This window comes from Manis javanica, chromosome 3 (genome assembly GCF_040802235.1).
Source record: "Manis javanica isolate MJ-LG chromosome 3, MJ_LKY, whole genome shotgun sequence".
In the NCBI taxonomy this organism is placed as follows: Eukaryota; Metazoa; Chordata; class Mammalia; order Pholidota; family Manidae; genus Manis; species Manis javanica.
In genome coordinates, this window is record NC_133158.1 from 206,466,815 (window position 1) to 206,488,146 (window position 21,332).

Here is a 21,332-nt window from a genome sequence, read left to right on the forward strand (position 1 = left end):
TTCAGCGATAAGACTTAAGTACAACTCCTCTCTCTTGAGTGTTTGAAAGCACTCAATTTATAAAAAGGGAATATGCCTCCACCCAGCTGTGTTAGTGGCCTCAGGATAAAGACGTTAGCTGTAAGTGGGGGAAACTATTACTTTAATTTTGTCATTTTGGTAATTAGAAGGAGAAAGGAAATCAAGATTAGTAGCAAGAATAATTTTTTTTTCAATGGAAAGCCTATTGAATATTCAATGAAGGGAGTGAATTTCAGTGTTTTAAGAGGCTTTTTCTCCTAAAAACATTAAGCATCAAAAATGTTGTTCTACACTGTATAATGCTAGTGTGTAACTTAGTTTTTACCCTAAAAAAAGTCAGCATGGTAAGTGTTGCTCATAAATGTTGATTATCCACAGTTATGTAGTATTTAGTAAATATAATGGGAATTTTGAGATTTATCTGCCTAGCATTTGTTTGGTCTCATTAGGGATTTACGTGAATTGTTCATGTAACTGACACCTAGTCCTTTGGCTGATAAATGATTTTGATAATTTTAATGTCAGTATTTATAGCATATAACTCAAAGAATATATGTACCCTCCCATCCTGTTTTAAGATTCAGGATATGCTAAACACAACCTTTTTTGATAAGTCAAGGTCATTATTATGTACATTAATTTCTGTCCTGTGCTGTTAATATGGCCGGTGAATTCTGCTGTATATGGGTGTTGGCAGTTTCCTCCTGTGCTAAAATGACTCCTCACAGCTATACCAGTTTAGTGCTGTTTTTAGTTTATCTCCTTCAGTACTGTCCTCTATCTGTCAAAATATGTCTTTGTAATCTGCCACTTCTGAACTGAAGTAGGCAGGGAAACCAGATAAACCAGAATTGTATGTGAAGTCAGAATACATAGGATCTGAGTGAAGCTTAGTGGTAATCCCCAGACCATCACAAATCTCAAATTCTGATCGCCATTGTAGCATGTAATTTCCACCATAGCATTCCAAAAGATAGAAAGGAATTTTTAAAATGACCCTTTTAGACCCTAAAATGTAGAAGTAAACTAAAATGTGGTTAAAATGCAGCTGCTAGCTTATTGCTAGGCATGCTCACAGTTAAGTGAATATTTTATAACCTGTATCATTAAAGTTTGTTTTTCAATGAAATTACAAATTACCACATATTGTGTATTTATAAGATTACTCTTACGTAAATGAAACATAACATTTCAAGCTCTTTGGATGTTGTGGTTTATTTTGTATATAAAAACTGTAGCCACAAGAACTTGACCACAGCAGTTTTGTCTTCTTGGTGACTTATGTTGCTTTTTTTCTGGGTTTTCCAGAGTGTGAAATAGTTGAAGTTTATTCTAAGAAAGTAAGATGCCACTGTATATAGCTGAGGTCCACTGTATTGGGTACTAAATCCTGATTTGATATTATCTTGTCTGGCCTTAGTTGTCTGTGTTTATTCACAGCTGGAAATCTTCAGAGGTGAGACCACACCCCAGTTATTTTTGGTTCTGTCATTTCCTGTTAACTTTAAAGTCTACTTAATTGTTTTATTTGAGCAAATCTTGCAGAAGAGTGGGTGGCGGCAGTGATTTGTATTTTAAGTGTCCTCTAGATAGCGACTTTCCTAAATGAAGGAGGAAACAAAGGAGGAAACTGGTGGTCACAAAACCTATCTATGTTTTACTCCTGCTTCTGGAGCTTACCTGTGATCTTGCCTTCTTTTTTTTTAACTTTGTCTTTTTTCTTAAGTTCTTTATTATTTTTTTCTTCAATAACCTCATCTGCAAAATAGGGTTGATAATACCTTGTCAAGCATCTGAGCCATGTAAATGATATAACAGGATGTGAAAAGCTTAACACAAGGTAGCATTATGAAACTTGATAGTAGTTTGATAATAGATCAGTTACTACATAAGAGGTTAGTAGAGAAGTCATTACCATTTTAAAAAATATCAGTTTTAGGAAGTATGTGAAATTATAACATAAGTCAGGAAACTGCCCCCGACCAGGAAAATACCTCTTTTGCAATATAAAGGATGTTTGGATGGAATCCTATAGGTGACAACGTGATGAGACTGATACTGTCTAGTACTTCCCTGGCAGCTTTCTTCTCTAACAGTTGGAGGTGTTTTCTTTTATGTTTAAAAATATAAAAAATTCTCATGATTTCACTCATTCCTTAAATGTTTATGGAGAGCCATTTGCAATGTATACCAATATGTGTTCATTTGTTTCTTCTTTGTTTTAAATGTAACATCTGTGAGCCTCTAGAACAATCCATATACACTGGGGAATCACTACTGGTATTTGCAACAGAAAAATGAGTCACTCAAGTGATTGAACTGTAAAAATCATTCAGCTTTCTTTTCTTTTCTTTTTTTTTTGAAAACCACTTTGTTGATATATGGTTGATATATGAAAAGCTATACATATTTAATGTATGCAACTTGAAGTTTTTTTTTTCTTTTCTTCATCCCCTTTATCTATTTTACCCACCAACCCTGCCCCTTCCCTGTAGCAGCCAGTCATTTCTCAGTGTCTGTGAGTTTATTGCTGTTTTGTTTATTTTGTTTTTAGATTTCACATGTAAGTGAAATCATGTGGGATTTGTCATTCTCTGCCTGGCTTATTTCACTGAGCATAATACACTGGAGGTCCATCTATGTTGTTGCAAATGGCAGGATTTTTTCTTTTTTATGGCTGAATAATATTCCATGATACATACATAACACATCCTTATCCACACATCTACTGATAAACACTTTGGTTGCTTCCATATGGCTATGGCTTTCTTAAAAGATTTTAAGAGTAGTATGGACAAAAATTGCTATTCCCACAAGTTTATCATGAACCCATCTCTGGGACTTATACCTCATTTATTTCCACAGCTCTTGTCCCCCTCCCTCTTTTTTGTATTATGAAAATAGATTTACCAAGGGCTTTTTTCATTTCTTCTAAATGTAAGCTTAACCCTGCTAATTATGAAATTTGAAAGGCAGCAAGGGAAGAAAACAAAGGTTTCACATTCCTTCCCTGTGGAGATAACTGCTCTTAATACTTCTTGTGTATTTCCATCTGCTAGTATATTTTGAGTTCAAAGCAAAATGAATCATATATTAAACCTTTCATTATTCAAATGTTTTGTGCTTTTTGGTTCATATTAACATAGCTATTGTAATTTCACCTAAATATTTTTATGGTGGTTTCAGTCAGCATGGAAATGGTTTGAAAGTGGTTATATTCATAGTTTGGTCTTTTATACTTTCAATCATCTGATACAATGCCAACTCAGAAGAAATATTTTCAAGTATAAATATTCAGTGTGGACAAGTGCATATCTGTTGAATTTGCCAACGGTATTTGTTTAAGTTATGCTTAGTTTACCATTAGTAAACTAATTGTGAAATAAACCAGTGTAAAAGTGAACAACCTGCCAAATTATTTAAATATTGAGAGATGAGTGTTATTTGAGATTCATGTCTCTTGAATGGAAATCTCAAACCTTGGAAGGGACATCTTAATTTAAACACTTAGTTCTTTTTTGAGCCAGGATTAAGTGTTCTTTTTTACCTAACATGTTAATGATTGTAATTTAAGCTTTATTTATATTAGACATTTGGTAATAAAGCCGTCTTCCATAAAATAACACAATACCATGTTTAACTATAAAGTAAAAAAAAAAAAGCTTTTGAATCATTTGAGAGAAAAATGATCTCAAAAGAATGCTTTAGATTGGGAGCACGGGGAGGGTTGTACAACACAGAGAAGACAAGTAGTGATTCTATAGCATCTTACTACGCTGATGGACAGTGATTGTAATGGGGCATGTGGGGGAGACTTGGTGATGGGGGGAATCTAGTAAACATAATGTTCCTCATGTAATTGTAGATTAATGATACCAAAAAAAAAAAGAATGGCTAAGAACTCATTACTTAAAGTAAATTAAAGAATTAATTAAAACCCTTTTCCTGAGTAGTATTTGATAATAGAAGTAGAATATCTTTCCATTGAAGCAGCATTTGGGGGAAAAAGCTAATTTTTAGAAGTATCTATGAGAGACAAAATTGTTCACCTAATTCTGGTATTTGTGGTAATTTTGGGGTTTTAATACTGCTTAATTGCTAAAGGACTAATGGAAATAAAGGGGTATCTTGTAATCATTATCATCCTTCTATGCAATCATTAATAGAATATAACACTCCATTTTAAAGTTCTCATGTTAAATTGAGCTGCATTTTAAATTGAAAAACTAAAAATTTCAACCCATCCTAAGTGATATCTTAGCTATCATTAATATCTACCTAATTATTCACATGCTTGCAGAAAGAACTTTTAATTCTTTATATTTGATTTCATTTTTTTGGCACACTAGATTTTTATCATGAAATCTTTTTGTTTCTTTGTCTTTATTATTAGAATTCTAGGATCTCTAGATTGGGTGACAGAAAGGTATGCTGTATAAGCTGGCCACAGTAATAATGTATCTTTGATGATCATTATTAGATGTACTGAATGCCAACAATTCATGATGTTTTTGTGCAGTGCCTAGCCAATGTCTGCCCAAGAGACTGAAATTCTAAATGAAGTTAACACAGGGAGATAATTTAAGAATTCATTCAGGCATTATTTATGTAATCCTTGCTAAAAGTGTTTAACCTCAATCAAGTTACAATAATCAGACAAACCTAACTTGTGGGACTTTCTATAAGACAACTAGTCTGAACTCTTAAAAAATCTCAAAGCGATCAAAAATATTAAAGGCACATCTTACTACACTGATGGACAGTGACTACAATGGGGTATGGGCAGGGGCTCGATAATAAGGGTCAGTGTAATAACCACATTGTATTTCTTGTGAAACCTTCATAAGAGTGTATAGCAATGATACCTTAATAAAAAAAATTGAAACATTTTAATGAGTAAAGAGTTTTAATAAAATGTTTATATAAGGTGTTCTAAAAAAAATATTAAAGGCAGAGGGACTACTATAGATGAAAGAAAATAAAAGAGAAATGACTGTCAAGTGCAGTGCCAAGCCTGGATTAGGAAAATAAAAAGCTATAGAGGACATTTTGGGTACAACTGGGGAAATTTGGATATGGAATATATATTGAATTATATATCAGTGTTAAATGTCTTAGGTGTGATTATATGGTATTGCGGTTTTAAAGGAGAATGTTCTTAGGCAATACCTGATGAAGTGTTTAGGTAGAAATGTCATGATGTCTGCAGTTTGCTTTCAGATGGTCCAGAAAAAAATTATGTGTTTTTTTTGAAAAAGCCAAAGTGGGAAAAAGTTCACCATGTCACATATAAAGAGCAAATGGGTGTTCATTTTGCTATTCTTGCACTTTTTTTTTTAATAGGATTTTAGACTTTCAAAATATGTAAAGTCGGGGAGAGAAAAAAAAGTACCCAAGAAATGCCTCAAAATAGCTAGGCTTGAGAAAGGCTACCATCGTATTTGAGGATACAAATAAGTCGTATCTTAGTGAGGGAAAACTAAAAGGAAGAGATGAATTTTAAAGTAAATTATAGCCGGTGTGAAGTGGAGGCAACTTGTTTAGCAGAAAAAGAGGTTGTTTCAACCACATGTGAGGCTTGGAAAAACATGCCGAATTTAAGGATGGAGAAACAAAGTGTACTTGACTAAGGAGTGGAGAGGATGGTAAAGGGCCAAAGAATGGAAAGAGGTAAAGTGAAGAGGAGGAGGAGGAGGAATAGCTGCGGATGCGGGGCAGTTGACTGCACTTCCGTAAGAGGGGCAGCAAGACGGTTGTGATGGCTCTGTTTAAATACCCAACGTTTAGTCAGCTTTTACACACATATCCCAAAATTACAGGAAATTCAAACATCACGCAAGTGGATACTGTGGAAAATGAGACAGACTTGCTTCTATTTTTTTGGAGAGATTGAAGTGAAAACGGTGGTAGAGAGATAATATAAATATTAAGTGGGATAAATAAGTAGAGGAGGTAGAAAGGATTTTCTAGGTGTATTTCCCATCCCTGGTAATCACACCACTTGCCCATTTAGTCCCTGGCTCAGATGACAAGCCTGGGAGTCAGGCCAGCCTCATTCCCATCCCTTTCACTTCATATCCACTTTTACCAGCCTCACTGCTGTGGACTTTCAGTTTCTGCATAACCATCTACTTCAGCTTCCTCTCAGCTCTTGCTTATACTACTGCAGTGGCCTCTTTCTAGGGCTATTTAATGTAGTCTCCATGCTGCCGTCATGATCTGTGTGGATAATGTAAAGAATCATTCTTGTGTTTGAATCCTTCATGAGCACTTCTGCCCTTAGGCTAAACTCCAACTTTGTTGATACCTAGTTTCCTTCGCGCTGAACCTTGTGTTACTTTTTCCTTCTCATTTCACACCCCACCCCCAAATCTCCTTTACTAGTACTTGTAATTCCTGAGAGTGCCATGATGTTTTATATCTGTGAATGGGCTATTTGCATTGCCTTTGTGTGGAATCTTGTCCCCCAACTTGACCTTATTTATCTTTCAAGATTTTAGCCATGGTGACTTATGAGAAGTTTTTTTCTTCTTTCCTAGGAGGCTGTATAGAATGAGTAATGGTTTTAGAACATGGGCTTTAAAGTCAGGCATACCTAGATTCAAATTGTGCTGCTTTTAGTAACTGCATGACACTGGACACATCACTTAACCTTTTGTTACCTCAATATCCGAGGTAAGGAAATCTGAGGAAGAGGGATAATAAAACCTAGCTTACAAGATAGTTGTAAAGATTAAGTCCTTAAAATGCAGTGATAGGTGCATAGTTAAGTGCTTAACACATGTTAGCTGCTGTCATTATCAGAGGATTAATATTGCCTCCTGTATAGCAGTCTCATTGCTTTACAATTTCTTTAAATATTTTGTTATTTTTTCACCCTAATCTGTTCTCTTCAAGGGCAATAACTGTATATTCTTAGTGATGAGTACAGTGCCAACCACATCAGAGCTTGGTAAATGTTTAAGTGAGTCAAAGCATAGAAGCTTATTTTATGGAAGACAGTGTAGGAAACAAGCACAGGCTCTGCTAATTACTAACTTTGTGACTTTTGTTATTTATTTTCCTTGCTTCAAGTTTAAAATGGGAGATAACAGTACCTGCCTCAGAATTTAAAGATTGTATTTTATGTTGTATGTAAAGGGCTTAGCACAGTGCCCATAATGGTGTTTAATAGATGTTAGCTATTCTTTATTAAATGACTTAACCTTGAATATTGGTGAGATTTGACAGCAGATCTGTTTGACATTGAGTGGTATGTGTGAAATGAAGGCTTAAGAGTGTTGTATTTTATATTTTCCAAACTTAGTCTCAGCTTTTGAAAGGATTTAAACCTAAAATGCTTAAGAAGAAAAATGGTGAAAGTTTCCTTTTATGTAGTATAGGTAAAATTTTAGAAATCATGTATTCATTAACAAATATTTGATGAGTTCCTGTTACAAGGAGTACATTTCTGTTATACTTAGAAGCATAAACACTGTCTTGAAAAGTACTCAGTATAGAATATAATGGCCTCCCAAAAGTAACAGAAAATTAGAATTGCGAGCTTCCTGTGACTAATAATACCATGGAGAAGAGCAGATGTCTAAACTGTAGACTATATCTGGCATGAAATGTTTGCTCCCTCGCTCTATAAAGTGCTAATCTTTTCAAGTTCCAGCTTTGTTGATCAGTGACCTAAAGAGGTAAGACTTAATCTGTGTTTTTTTGTGTGTATATTTTACTCATGTGATCCAAGACTTTGTGGAGGCTTAAAAATAAAATAGGATAGTTTTAATGGCCAGACTAATAAAGTTAATTGGTAGATTTATCCATGAAAGTGAGTTACTTTTGACTATTGTGCACTGTTTTATTGAAAACAGATGGCATTACTTACAAAGTTATTCTTTCTGTCAGACTATCACTGATAGGTGTTACTTAATTGGTTCTTAATTAACTGGTTAGGGCCAGTTCCTAATATTTTGAAAGTGAGTTCTGTAACTATCAGAGAACAGAGGGAATGCTCTCAAAGAGCTATTGTATATGTTAGGTCATTGGAATGAAATTGCTTGTTCCAGTAGGTTTTGAAAGGGTGTGAAAGGTACATATGATTTTCAGTAGTAATATATTATGTGATCTGTTTAACGGTGTTTAACTGGTTCCTGATTGGAAAGGCAGGTGAGTAGATTAGGAAATAAGACTGCAAAAGTAGGGCAGGCTTGCTGGTTTAAAATAGAGATGAAAGCAGGATTATTGGTGTAAACAGAGATAGCTATTTAGGTAAATCCTAGTGTCCCTTCAGGGTAAGACCACACAATAATCTAAAAATAATTGTTTATACCCCAATAACTTTAAAAAAATTTTTATTAAGGTATTATTGATACACACTCTTATGAAGGTTTCACATGAAAAAACAATGTGCTTACTGTATTTACCCATATTATCAAGTCCTCACCCATACATACCCCAGTGCAGTCACTGTCCATCAGTGTAGTAAGATGCCACAAATCCACTGTTTGCCTTCTCTGTGCTACACTGTTTTCCCCGTGATCCCCCACACCATGTGTTCTAAACATAATGCCCCTCAATCCCCTTCTCCCTCCCTCTCCACCCACCCTCCCACACCCCTCCTTTGGTAACCACTAGTTCCTTCTTAGAGTCCCTGAGTCTCCTGCTATTTTCTTCCTTCAGTTTTGCTTCGTTGTTAGACTCCACAAATGAGGGAAATCATTTGGCACTTGTCTTTCTCCGATAGGCCAATAACTTTTGAAGTTACCTTTTCACACTTCTGCAGGATTAAACAGGTCTCCAGTGTGACCTCTTTTATGCAGAACTGCCTCAGATGTCAGGTATATTTATGTAAAAATATGTTATCATTAATGTAGTGGATGTATATCAGCAGTATACTGAATTGAATTTAACATGAAAAGACTGCAGAATTTCTTCAGCGCACTTTAGAAACCCTTCCCTAGTTGGCTGTCCTCCACATCAACATCCCGCACTGCCACAGTAGTACACCAAAACCAAGAAATTGACATTGGCACAATCCATAGAGCTTATTCAGGTTTCATCAGTTATACATGGACTCGTGTGTGTGTGTGTGTGTGTGTGTAGATGTATGCATTTTCACAGGTGTAGCCTTGCTTACCACCACAATAAATATTCTCAACTGTACTATCACCGTAAGACTCCTATGTTACTACTTCTTTGTAGCCACACCCATCCCCTTCAGAAACTCAGTTTTATAGTTTGGTTGTTATTTTTAATCATGTGCAAACCTGGTTTGAGTAGGGTTTTTGCTTCTGAGTTAGAAGCATTGTAAAGGAATTTTTATTGAAATACAGGATATCTAATAGCAACTGACTCATGGTAAAAAACTAAGTTAAAATGTGTTAGCAATCCTGGTGTGAATATTTGTTACTAACAGTATTTGAAGATCTGAAGTTTTTGAATGATTTTTGTGTGTCTGTGAGAATTAAAGTGAGTTCAAGATGACCACTTATAATCACTGTTGCTCACTTTGTTATGTGTTCTTTTGTGTATGTGAAATAGAGTTATATCTGTTTTACCCAGAAACGTGTAAAATCTTTTTTGTTTCCATGAGTGGTATATCTTGCATATGAATGTTACTTGTTATGTGTTATGCCGGTGTAGTTCTCATTTGGACTTAAACTTTAGAGATTATTTTCATCCTAACCCATGTTATATTACTTTGATTTATTGAGAAAAAGTTATTAGAGATTATTTGGTAAAGCAGTATAGCAAAAGAGAATAAGAGGTTAGTCTCTGAATCAACTCACCTGGAATCAAACTGCAGCTACTCCTTATTAGTTGTGAGATCTCAGACAAATATTCCAACTTCCCTAAACCTTGGTTTCCACATCTGTCAAATGGGAATAATAATACTTCATAGAGTGTTATTAGGTTAAATGAGACAATACATGTAAAGCCCTTAGCATAATGCCTGCTATGTAGTTAGCACACAACCAGTAAACATTATAATCACTATTATTATTACATTCCCAATTAAGAAAATTGAAATCTAATACCTATACTAAAATTTATAACTTTTACAAGTAAATTGAATGTATTAATAAAAGAATAACACATCAGTACCAAGTAGGGTTTATCCCAGGAAAGAAAGTTTGGTTTAAATTAATCAGTATAATCTACCATATTCGCAAAAGAAAGGAGAAAACTTGTATGATTACTTTGGTAAATTCAGAAAAACTGGCAAAAATTCAACACTCCACTCATAATTTAAACAAATAAATAAACCTCTCAGAAAACTAGATACAGGGGGAACTTCCTCAACTGATAATCATCTGTGAAAAACCTACAGCTAATGTCATACTTAATGGTAAACTACTGAATGCTTCTCTCCCAAGATTAGGAATAAGATAAGGATGGCCTTTCTTGCCCCTTCTGTTTGGCATTGTAACCAGTAGTCCTAGCCATTGAAATAAGGCAAGAAATAGGACTAAAAGGCATATAGGAAGAAGTAAAACTGTCTCTGTTTGCAAATTGCAAGATGTTTATATAGAAAATCCTAAGGAATCTACAAAATAACCGTAAGTACTTGAATTTAGCAAGGTTGGAGGATACAAAGTGAATATACAAAAAATCACTTGTATATTTATATATTATCAGCAAACAATTGGGAAATGAAATTTTAAAAAGTTCACTTAAAATCTCACCAAAACACATAAAATATTTAGGAGTAAATTTGGCAAAAACATGTAAAATCTCTTTAATGAAAAATCACAGGACATTGCTGAGAGAAATTTAAGACCTAAATATTAGGAGAGTTGTATCATGTTCATGGATAAGACAATATAATATTGTTAAGATGTCAGTTCCCCAAACTGATTTATAAATACAGTGCAATCTCAATGAAAATCCCAATAGGATTTTTAATGGAAATTCTTAAGCTGATTCTAAAATTTCTATGGAGGTGAAAAAGGCTGAGAATAAGCAAATCAATTTTAAAAAGAAAGGACAAAGTTGAAGGACCCTACCTGATTTCACGACTTACTGTAGAACACGAAAGTTTGGTAATGGTGAAAGAACAGACAAATTAGATTAATGGAATGGAATAAAGTCCAGAAATAGACCCACACATAAATGGTCAATTAATTTTTGACAAAGCAATTCAGCAGTGAAAATAGAGACAACTACAAATGGAGTGCAATAACTGGAAAAAAAATGAAATCTGACATCCTGTGCAAAAACTAATTAATAATGGATCATAGACTTGAATGTAAAAGCTAAAACTTAGAATTTTTTGTTATTAAAATATTATTGATATATAATCTTATGAAGGTTTGATATGAACAACATTGTGGTTTCAACATTCATCCATATTATTGAGTCCTCACTCCCCATTGCAGTCACTGTCTATCAACGTAGTAAGATGCTATAGAGTCATTACTTGTCTTCTCCCCCGTGCTGTACTGCCTTCCCCGTGACCTACCTATATTGTGATTGCAATAGTACCCCTTAACCCTCCCTGCCTACCCTCCCCAACCCCTCCCCTTTGGTAACCACTAGTCCCTTCTCAGAGTCTGTGAGTCTGCAGCTATTTTGTTCATCCAGTTTTGCTTTATTTTTATACTCCACAAATGAGTGATAAAACTTACAATTTTTATAAACTGAAAGAAAATAGACCTGGGAGTAGATGAAGTTTTCTTAGGTCACAAAAAGCCTAAACCATAAAAACTAGTAATTGGACTTCATCAAAATTAAAATATTTTGTTCTTCTAAATATGTTTCATTAAGAAAATGAAAAGGCAGGCCACAGACTGGGAGAAAATATTCACACCATATATCTTACAAAGGACTTTTATCGAGAATATATAAAGAACTTATGATTCACAACCAGCAGAATTAGAAAGTATACTAGAGATTTGAACAAGTCACAAATGAAGATATACAAGTGGCAGGTAGCATACAAGAAGATACTCAACATTATTAGCTATGGGGAAAATACAAATTAAAGCTACAGTGAAATAGTACCAAACACCCATTAGAATGACTGAAATTAGACAATTGCAGAGTTTTGAAAAGAATGTGAAGTGATTGGAGCTCTCATACACTGCTGCTGGGAATATAAAGTTGTATAACTCCTTGGAAAAATGATTTGGCAGATTCTTAATATGTTAATTTTGCACCTTCTGTACTGCCCTGGCATTCTACCTCAAGGTATTTACCCAAGAGAAATGCAAACATAAGATTTACGCACAAAAGTTTATTGGCAGCTTTAGTCATAATAGCCCAAACCAGGAAATATTCAACAGGCAAATAGCTAACCATTATATGATGTATCCTCATAGTGAAGTACTGCTCAGCAATAAAAAGATACAAACTACTGGTACAGACAACACAGATAAATCACAAAATCATTATGCTTAGTGAAAAAGAGCAGACACAAAAGACTATATACTAGACAGTTCCATTTATATAAAACTAGGAAGTGTAAATTTGTAATGATACAAAGTAAATCAGTGATTACCTGGTGCTGGGGGTGGAGGAGAGAATCTTTTGGGGGTAATGGAGATGTTCTGTATCTTGATTGTGGTTGTCATTTGACAAATATATAGATGGTCAGAATTGTTCGAATTGTACACTTAAGTGGATATAGTTTATTGTACCTAAATAAGTCTCAATAAAGCTTCTTTTTTAAAAAAAGATGCTATGGAAGCAATACCCTAAAATGAATACAGGATTTAGTGCAAATGATTTACTTTGGCTAACAGAGATTGTGGGTTGATATGCTTCTGAAAAATTGAATTGAAAGCTTGAGATAAAGAGATGGAGACTCCCTGTGAATTAGGGATTAGTAGTTTGCTTTAGAAGGAGAAAATTTACTCTGAAATATTGCCTGGATTTGAAATGCTTCCTTTTCAAAGTATGCTTTAGGGAAAAATGTTTACTGCTAGCTTTAATATGTGGGTATATTTTTAGTCACCTTTTATACATAAAGAACTGCAAATCGCACAGACAGAAAGATGAGCAAAGGATATGATGTTTATAGACAATTTATAAACAAATACATTCAAATGGCCAATAAACATATGAGTTTATAGATGTATGAACAAAGATATGTGTTGCCACATTATTCATAATAGCAAAGAAAATAAAAAATAACAGTGTTTAATGACAGATAAGTTAGGTGAATTTTTATCTCCCTGAGGCAACTGAAAATTACAGAAGAGTTTTGCTAGTGTGAGAAAATGTTAGCAGTTTACTAAAAAAATTCAAATTGAAAAGACAAATTATAAGATTGTATAATATAACTGATTATATATTGAAGCATTAAAAATGTTAAGATAGACACCAAAATTTTAACAGTGGTTATCTTTGACTGATGGCATTCTAAGATTTGTTTTTGTGGTAGTTACTGTTTTTTGTGCTCTTTAGTTTTAAAAAAATTCTTTTGTATTAAGTATATATGTTGTATCTTTGATTTAGAGAAATCTTTAAAGAGTGATTTGAAGATTAACTTGAGGTTGATAATTGATACTACATGGGTATTCATTATGCTGTTGTCCCTATTTTTGTAAATTGTGTTTGAGAATCTCCAAAAAAGTTTTAAAATAGCTTGAAAACCTTCACTTTATTTACAGCAGTGCATGAGCCCTCTTTATCAAGCTACTCTCCATTTATGAAGTTATTTAATGACAGGGACTTTAATTTGATTTTGATAAACACAGTATGATAAAAATATATTGCCATTGGTTATAAAGCTATCTCTTCTAACTGCTGGCTGGTTTAGTTTTTGAATAGGAAGAGGTTTTGAATTTCATCACAAAGATCTGTTGATGATGTAGAGATGATCTAGTAAAGGTCTGTAATATTTCTAGCCTTATAGAAAAAGGTGGTGAATTTTCCTTTCTTCTGACATCTAGCAGTACTCTTAATTTCTGGGTGAGTTGCAGCTGGATTAGGTGTTGGCATTATTATTATTGATTGATTCATTTGTTGTAGAATTATATGCATTTCTAAATTCTAATTTCATTTTTTAACAAGTAATACAGTAACATGGTGTAAAATTTTAAATGTTATATAGCAAAAAGTCTTCTTCCTATTTCCATATCTTTGGCCACCAGTTCCCTACCTTGGGGTTGTTTAGGTCCACCAGCAGAGACCACCAGGAATATATCTGTAGTTAAAAATGTTACATTTATTTACTACAGCAAGGAATAACATACACCAGAGTAACTGTAGGGCATCTCAATAAAGAGGTTATACAGGATTTTAGGATTTGAGGTTAGTCACAGAGTGATTTTTAGGGTAGTAGTTAGTAGTCTGGGCTGAAGTGGGCTAAAATACGTAATTTAGGTGAGCAGATGGAACAGTCAGTGGTTTTACCTTTAGTACACATAAGTCCCTCAGGAGTTTTTGTTAGATCAGTTTGTCTGTGTTGCTGGAACATAATGAGCTGATGTTAAAAAAGGTTTGAGCTTAGTCTGTAATGCACATTGTGGTTTGGTTTGGTTCAGTTTATCTATTTTATAAGTCATAGCATTTTTCTGAGTGTTTGCAAGCAATTTGTGGTTTCTGTTTCAATTTCCCATCTTTGTTTCTGATCATTTGTTAACTAACTGGAGCATGTACCTTTTAACAGAAGTGATCAATCAAAATCTGTACCATTGTTAGACTGTTGTGAATATTTTACCAAGTTTCCAATGGTAGCAATTTTGACTTTTATAAGCACCAGGCCATTTTGTTCTTTTTCTTAGATTATCATTTGTTGAATCATCGGCATGATAATGGCTGACTGCAGCATTTAAGACTCTGGAGATCACACATGTATATGGTATCTGCAACAGCCAAAACCTCAATTCAAGAATTGTTAGGAAAATTTGAAATAGTGTTTCATGTACCCCATATCTACTTGGATTTTCGTTTAGTAATAAGTAATTTTCCCCCATCTCATTTGGATGTGGCTTATTCACCTTTGCCGGTGTCTGAAGGATTGATCCTGTATTTGGTGGTTGCCGAGGATAAAGGTCTTGGTAGGATTAAGAATAAAGGACAGGGTGTTGATTGACAATCTAGAATATTGAACCAGCAGAGAAAGAAAAAAATAGCCAAGAGAATAAAGGGCAAAATCATGGAAAGTACATGGTAATCAATGGCTTATGGCATCCGAAGGTTACATTCTGTTGAATATACAGTCTATGCACATTGTCTTCTGCTTTAGGACCGAAACAGTTCTGGAAACCCTGGCTCAGCCGCAGTGCCTGTTCATAGCAATGATGTCAATACTACACATAAATAACTTATTCTCTGTACTGTCAATAGTTATAAGTGCATGATATATGCCTTTATAGAAATTCTCTTGATGTGTCTTCACAAGGCTCAATTCCTGATCTTTAGAGTATAGCTGGGAGCTTTAGGTGAATGTAAGGAAGAAGTAGAAACCCCTTGTGGATGTTAAGTGTGTAGACTCTAGTTAACTTATTATATTGAGCAATATCATCAGAATGGAAGAGAGTGGAATCTTCTATTAAAATACATAATCAGTTTTATAAGAAATTTGTCACTGATTATCCTGAAAGTAAAAACATGTTATGAACAGAGAGTACAGCGACATATCCCCAGCCCTGTGAGTTATCCTGTGAAATGTATTACGAACTTCACCAGTACTAGCTAATTAAAAAAAAAAATTAAAGTATCATTGATGTACAGTCTTATGCTGGTTTCAAATATACAACACAGTAGTTCAACAAGTTACCCGTATTATTAAATCCTCACCCACTCTTGTGTGGTCACTATCAAGGTAGGAAGATGTTACAGAATCATTAACTGCCAACACAAGCTAATTTAAACTTAGAGATAAATATTTTTGTATACAGCAATTGTGTCAGTCTTTGTATATGAATGATATGAATGTATGTTTCCTTTAACCTGAAAGACACACAACATTGAAGCATATTTACTTTTTAATGAATTTTACTTATACATGATTAACTTAGGAAGGTTGAACTTCTATGTCAGTTTTTTCCCTCTTAACCCAATTTTAATAAAGCAAAGAACTCTCACTATAGTTTTGAGTTAATTAAAAGTTGGAGAATGCCAAACCAAGCTAATAATTTCTGTAATCCTTTAAAAATATTCTTAATAAGATAAAGGACCAAATCTTTATATTACCTAACAGTCATTTAGTATAAATCCATAGATATTATAGGTGTGAGAAACATCTTAACAGTTTTACAATTCTGAATTTGGAGAAGAACAAAATAGAGAATTGTCATATGACACAATAGAAGTCACAACTGTCCAAAGGTAAAGAGTTACGGGTAGTTACAGGCAACAGACAAAACCTCAATTCAAGAATTATTGGGAAAATTTGAAATAATGTTCCGTGTACCCTGTATCTACTTGGATCTTATTATAATAATAAGTAATTTTCTTATTATAGGCAGTATCTTTTAAAACACAGCAGTGAGTGATAGCGATTATTAGGAATGTCAACTTTTTTCCCAAAAGTAAGGAACTTAAAAAACTAGGAGTATGTCAGAAATCACAGAGTGTTAACAGAAAATTTTAATGATTTAAGGAATGTCTGATTGGGGCATAAGGTAAGTTTGCTCCTTTAAGAGAAAGAAAATCAAATTCTGGAGTTACTCTGTTATTCATGAAAGAATTTGCATTAAAAGGATTTATTAGCCTTTATTATGATAAACTCATATTTGACCAGTTTTGTAAAAAATTTTAACATTTTATTTCTCCAATCAAATTTTTTTTTCTTTTAAACTTACAAGTTTCATTTATTTTATAAAGATAAAATTTACATTAATTGAAATGTTAACTGTACTTTTTAAAAATTAAAGTATCATTGGTATACAATGTTATGTTGGTTTCAAATATACAACACAGTGGTTCAACAGTTAGCCATATTGTTAAATCCTCACCCCCTCTAGTGCGGTTACTGCCTATCAACGTAGTAAGATGTTACAGAATCACTGACTGTGTGTTCTGTGTTGTACTACCATCCCGTGACCTACCTATATTGTGATTCTGAATTACTGTGCCCCTTTATCTCCTTCATCCTTCCACCCTCCCCAACCCCTCTCCCTTGGTAACCACTAGTCCCTTCTCAGAGTCTGTGAGTCCACTGCTATTTTGTTTCTTCTGTTTTGCTTTTTTTTTATACTCCATATATAAGTGAAATCATTGGTGTTTGTTTTTCTCTGCCTGGCTTATTTCACTGAGCATAATACCCTCTAGCTCTATTCATTGTTGCAAATGGAAGGATTTCTTTTTTCTGGCTAAATAATATTCCAGTGTGTATACATACCACATCTTCTTTATCCATTTATCTATTGATGGACACTTAGGTTGCTTCCATATCTTGGCTATTACAAATAGTACAGCAGTAAACATAGGGGTGCATATGTCTTTTGAACTGGATTTTGTTTTCTTCAGGTAAATTTCTAGGAGTGCAATACTGAGTCAAATGGTATTTCTATTTTTAGTTTTTTGAGGAACCTATATATTGCTTTCCACAATGGTTGCACCAATTTACATTCCCACCAACAGTTCAAGAGGGTTCCCATTTCTGGCCAGCATCAAATTCTTTTTTTCGTAATTATTACAAACCCAGACAAAGTGTACTTATTCTCAGACCTTCTTTCTTTATGGTATACTGTCAAATTTGTCTTTTACTGTAGTCTTTCACAACCAGAAATTCCATAGCACAACCAGAAATTCCTTTTTTTCTCCCTCCAACTTTATTGTGATATAATCAACATATAAAAAAATACATATTTTATAAGTTTAAGTTGTACAACATGTTGATTCGATACACATATAATGTAAAATTATTACTACCGTAACATTAGCTAACAACATAAGGCTACTATTTCTTTTTTGTGGTGAGACACACATTTCTTATTTTAGACAAAATTATTCTCTTTATTCCTAGATATCAAAAACATATCTGATACTGTATGCATTCACGTTCTCCTGACTGCATACACATTCTTTTACATTCCTTCAAAAGTCAATACAAACTGCAAGCCATTTTTATAGTTAAAGGTTGAGTGAGAGAGAAATTATGAGGGTGTTAGAAATTCCTACCACCTAAGTAATCTTACAGCTTCCAGAAAGTTACAAATTATAAGGGCTCTTCATTGTTTCTTAAGGAATAATCAGTTTCTAAATTTTTTTTAGGATAATGTCATTTAGCCTTTTCCAGGTTTTGCATCTCCTAGGCTCATCAAAATATGGACTGATTGATAGAGATGAGGGAGGCCCACACAAACCTGATTTCACTGATAAACTTTCTCCTTTTTATGGTTTTTGGGAAATCTTTCAGGTAGGCAGTTTTGGAATTTGAATTGAATTTGGAAGCTTCCTTGTATTAAAGAATGCAGATCATTGGATATTAAGAATTCTGTTTCCTTTTCATTTTAAGGTGCCTCTCAAATAAACAATCTTGTTCATATTGAAAGTTCCTCAAAAGACCATCTGTAACTCAAAATTTTTCCTTGATGAAATTATGCCATTTGTTGAGTTACATTCATGATTTGAAAACATGAAGGAAACAGAGGAGTCACAGAGGAGACAGATTCAGACTCAGAAAGCTATGTGACCTGCAACAGTTGTTAAGGATGATACTTTGTAACCCCATGTCTCTAGAAGATATGAAATAACACCAAATATCAGCTTTCATCAATTGGGGGTGGATCAAAACCTCAGCTCCAGGCAGACAGAACTAAGGAAACACTTCTCAGTATTATAAGGACTAAGGTAAATCCTTAGAAAGTTTTAGAAAAAGTGACCCAGTGTAGAGTTTCTCTACAGATACTGGTCTGATGAGACCGAACTTCTCAGCCTTTGGAACTGGCTGGAAGATAGACTTATTAGGCACATTTCTGTCCTCTGCCTACGGACTTCATCTTATAGATAAATGGCACTCAAGATACTGAACACGCAGACAGATGATAGGAATGCTGTTAATTAGGTAGAAGCCAAATTTCACTCATGGACAGTACAATCTGATAAGACAAAGTCATAGGAAGAAGCTATCACCTTGATCCTTAAGTGCTCAACAAAATTATTGAAACTCAGATATAGTACAGGCAGGGTGACCTTGAGCAGGTGGAAATCAAATGTTTTTATATGTGCACACTATACAAAGTCATGGGTCTCCCCAGAAACAAGGATGTCAGCTGAATCTTAGTGGAAATTCAAGTTGAATTGTAGGACACCCAAAAACCACATACCAAAGACCATCAAGGATTATTTGCTGTTAAAAAATTAAGTTTATTTAACTTACTGCAGCAAGCAGAGAAAACCAGAGGAACTAGGGATCTCAGAAGGGAAAGCATTTGAGGAAAGGCTACTCACTGGATACTGTTGTTAGATTCTGGGCTGTTAAATTTTAGGGTGGAAGTCTGTAATTTGGGCAATGATTAGAGTTTATAAACTCATAAAGCTCCAGTGTCTCTGCAGAGTTACTGTTAAATTCCTTTGCCTGAGCATTTATTTTGAATATATGGATCTGAAGGATACAATATTAAAAAGAGTTGAGCTTGGCTAGATGATGCACGCTGTGGTTTGGTCTGGTGCAGTTTATCTGTCTTATGACTCATAGTACTGTTATAAGTTGTGGCTTCTGTTTCAATTCTATGAGACAGCCAGTGTTAGTTTCATTTGTATGTAAAAGTGTATTTGCAACTGTTGAAAGGCCTTAGAAAAAACTTTAACTTCAAGAATTCTGTATTAGTTCTCTGTTGCAGGTAACAAATGACCACAAACTTTGTGGCTAAAACAACAACAATTTTTAGCTCACAGTTCTGAATCAGAAGTCCAGTTGTAGCACAGACTTCTCTGCTCAGGTCCTCAAAGGATGAAAAAGTGCCCACCAGACTATGGAGGCTCTGGTGAAGAATCTACTTTTAAGGTCATTCAGGTTGTTGGCGGTTTCTTTTGGTGGTAAGCAAGAAGTGCCTGTGTTTAGCTGGCTGTCAGACAGGTGTGGTCCCAGCTTCTTGAGGCTACCTGCATTCCTTGCTGCGTGGCCTCTTCTGTCTTGAAGCTAACAATTCAGAATTTATACATTAAATCCCTTTCACACTTCAAATCTCTGAACTCCTACATATCTGACCTCTACATCTTGATTTAAAGCTCTTGTGATTAGGTCAGGCCCATCTGGATAATCACCCTATTTTAAGGTCAACTGACTTGGGACCTTATGTTTTCAGACTTTCTTTATAGCAGTACCTAGATTATAGTTTGATAGAATAGGAGAAGGTATGTGTATCTATACAAGGGGCCAGGAATCTAGGGGGGCCTACCTCCTATCTACCGTAGCTTTTTAATGTTTTGAAGCATAAGCCACAGAACTTCCTCTGTATCATCTTGTAACTCTTTTTGTTTATAGGTGTAACTTAAATTTGACGTTGAATTTTTGAATGTTACTGGTAAGTCAGTTTGGGGTACAGTTCTCTTGATCTGAGAAAGTCTTGTTTGTTTATGTATAAAACTGATTAATATAGGGAAGGTCATTGCCCATTGGATTGCCTTTTTACCCCCTTGGCATCTGTTACTTTTCTTTTAATAAAGTTCATAAAAACTTTGAAAAATTGGAATGTCGGGCAAAGCAGATTGAAAAAACAAAACCATCTGTAGTCCAAATACTCTTCCTTATATTTTTATCATTTTCTTCTAATTTTTATTGTTCATATAAAAGAATATCATGACACCATTATGATCATGCAGTATACAAAATAATTATATATGCTGGCTTATATACATATGTGTTTTTATGATTATAAAGGTAATAGTCATTGTAGAAACTTAAAAAATAGGAAAGTAGAAAGACAAAAATAATTTAGAACCTTATTCTAATATTGGGTTATATTTCCTTTCTGCCTTTTCTGATGTATTATTTAGTCACAGTGTAGATCATATGGTATGGAAATATTTTTAAGTAGAATTAACACTGGAGCACTTGTAAATTTTAGATAAGAGACATTTGACATATTACTTATCACCTAGTAGTTTTTTTTATATTCTAGCCTTTAAAAATGACTTCATTGATTCCATATGAATTTGTTTAGATTCATAAATGTGCTTTTTCTTTTAAAAATTTTATATGTATATGCATTTATGTCTATGTGTATATATAGTTTCATAATAAATATTCGATGAAATAGTTAAAATAAAAAAGAGCCCCATTGTCTATCCAAGTTGACTCACTTCCTAAGGCTCCCTGACAGCTGAGTTTTCACTGTGCCTTGTGTATTACTAACATCAGTGGACCAAGGTCATTGGCATTTCCATTAGCTCTTCTCTCTTGCTCCTTGAGGCAAGAGACCATG

The 21,332-nt window shown here is 34.1% G+C and overlaps 1 protein-coding gene across 8 annotated transcripts in view; it reads left to right on the top strand.

The window, feature by feature from the left end:
* PPP3CC (protein phosphatase 3 catalytic subunit gamma) overlaps nucleotides 1–21,332 on the top strand; it is a 77,253-nt gene that overhangs the window by 1,159 nt on the left and 54,762 nt on the right. The window lies entirely within an intron of this gene.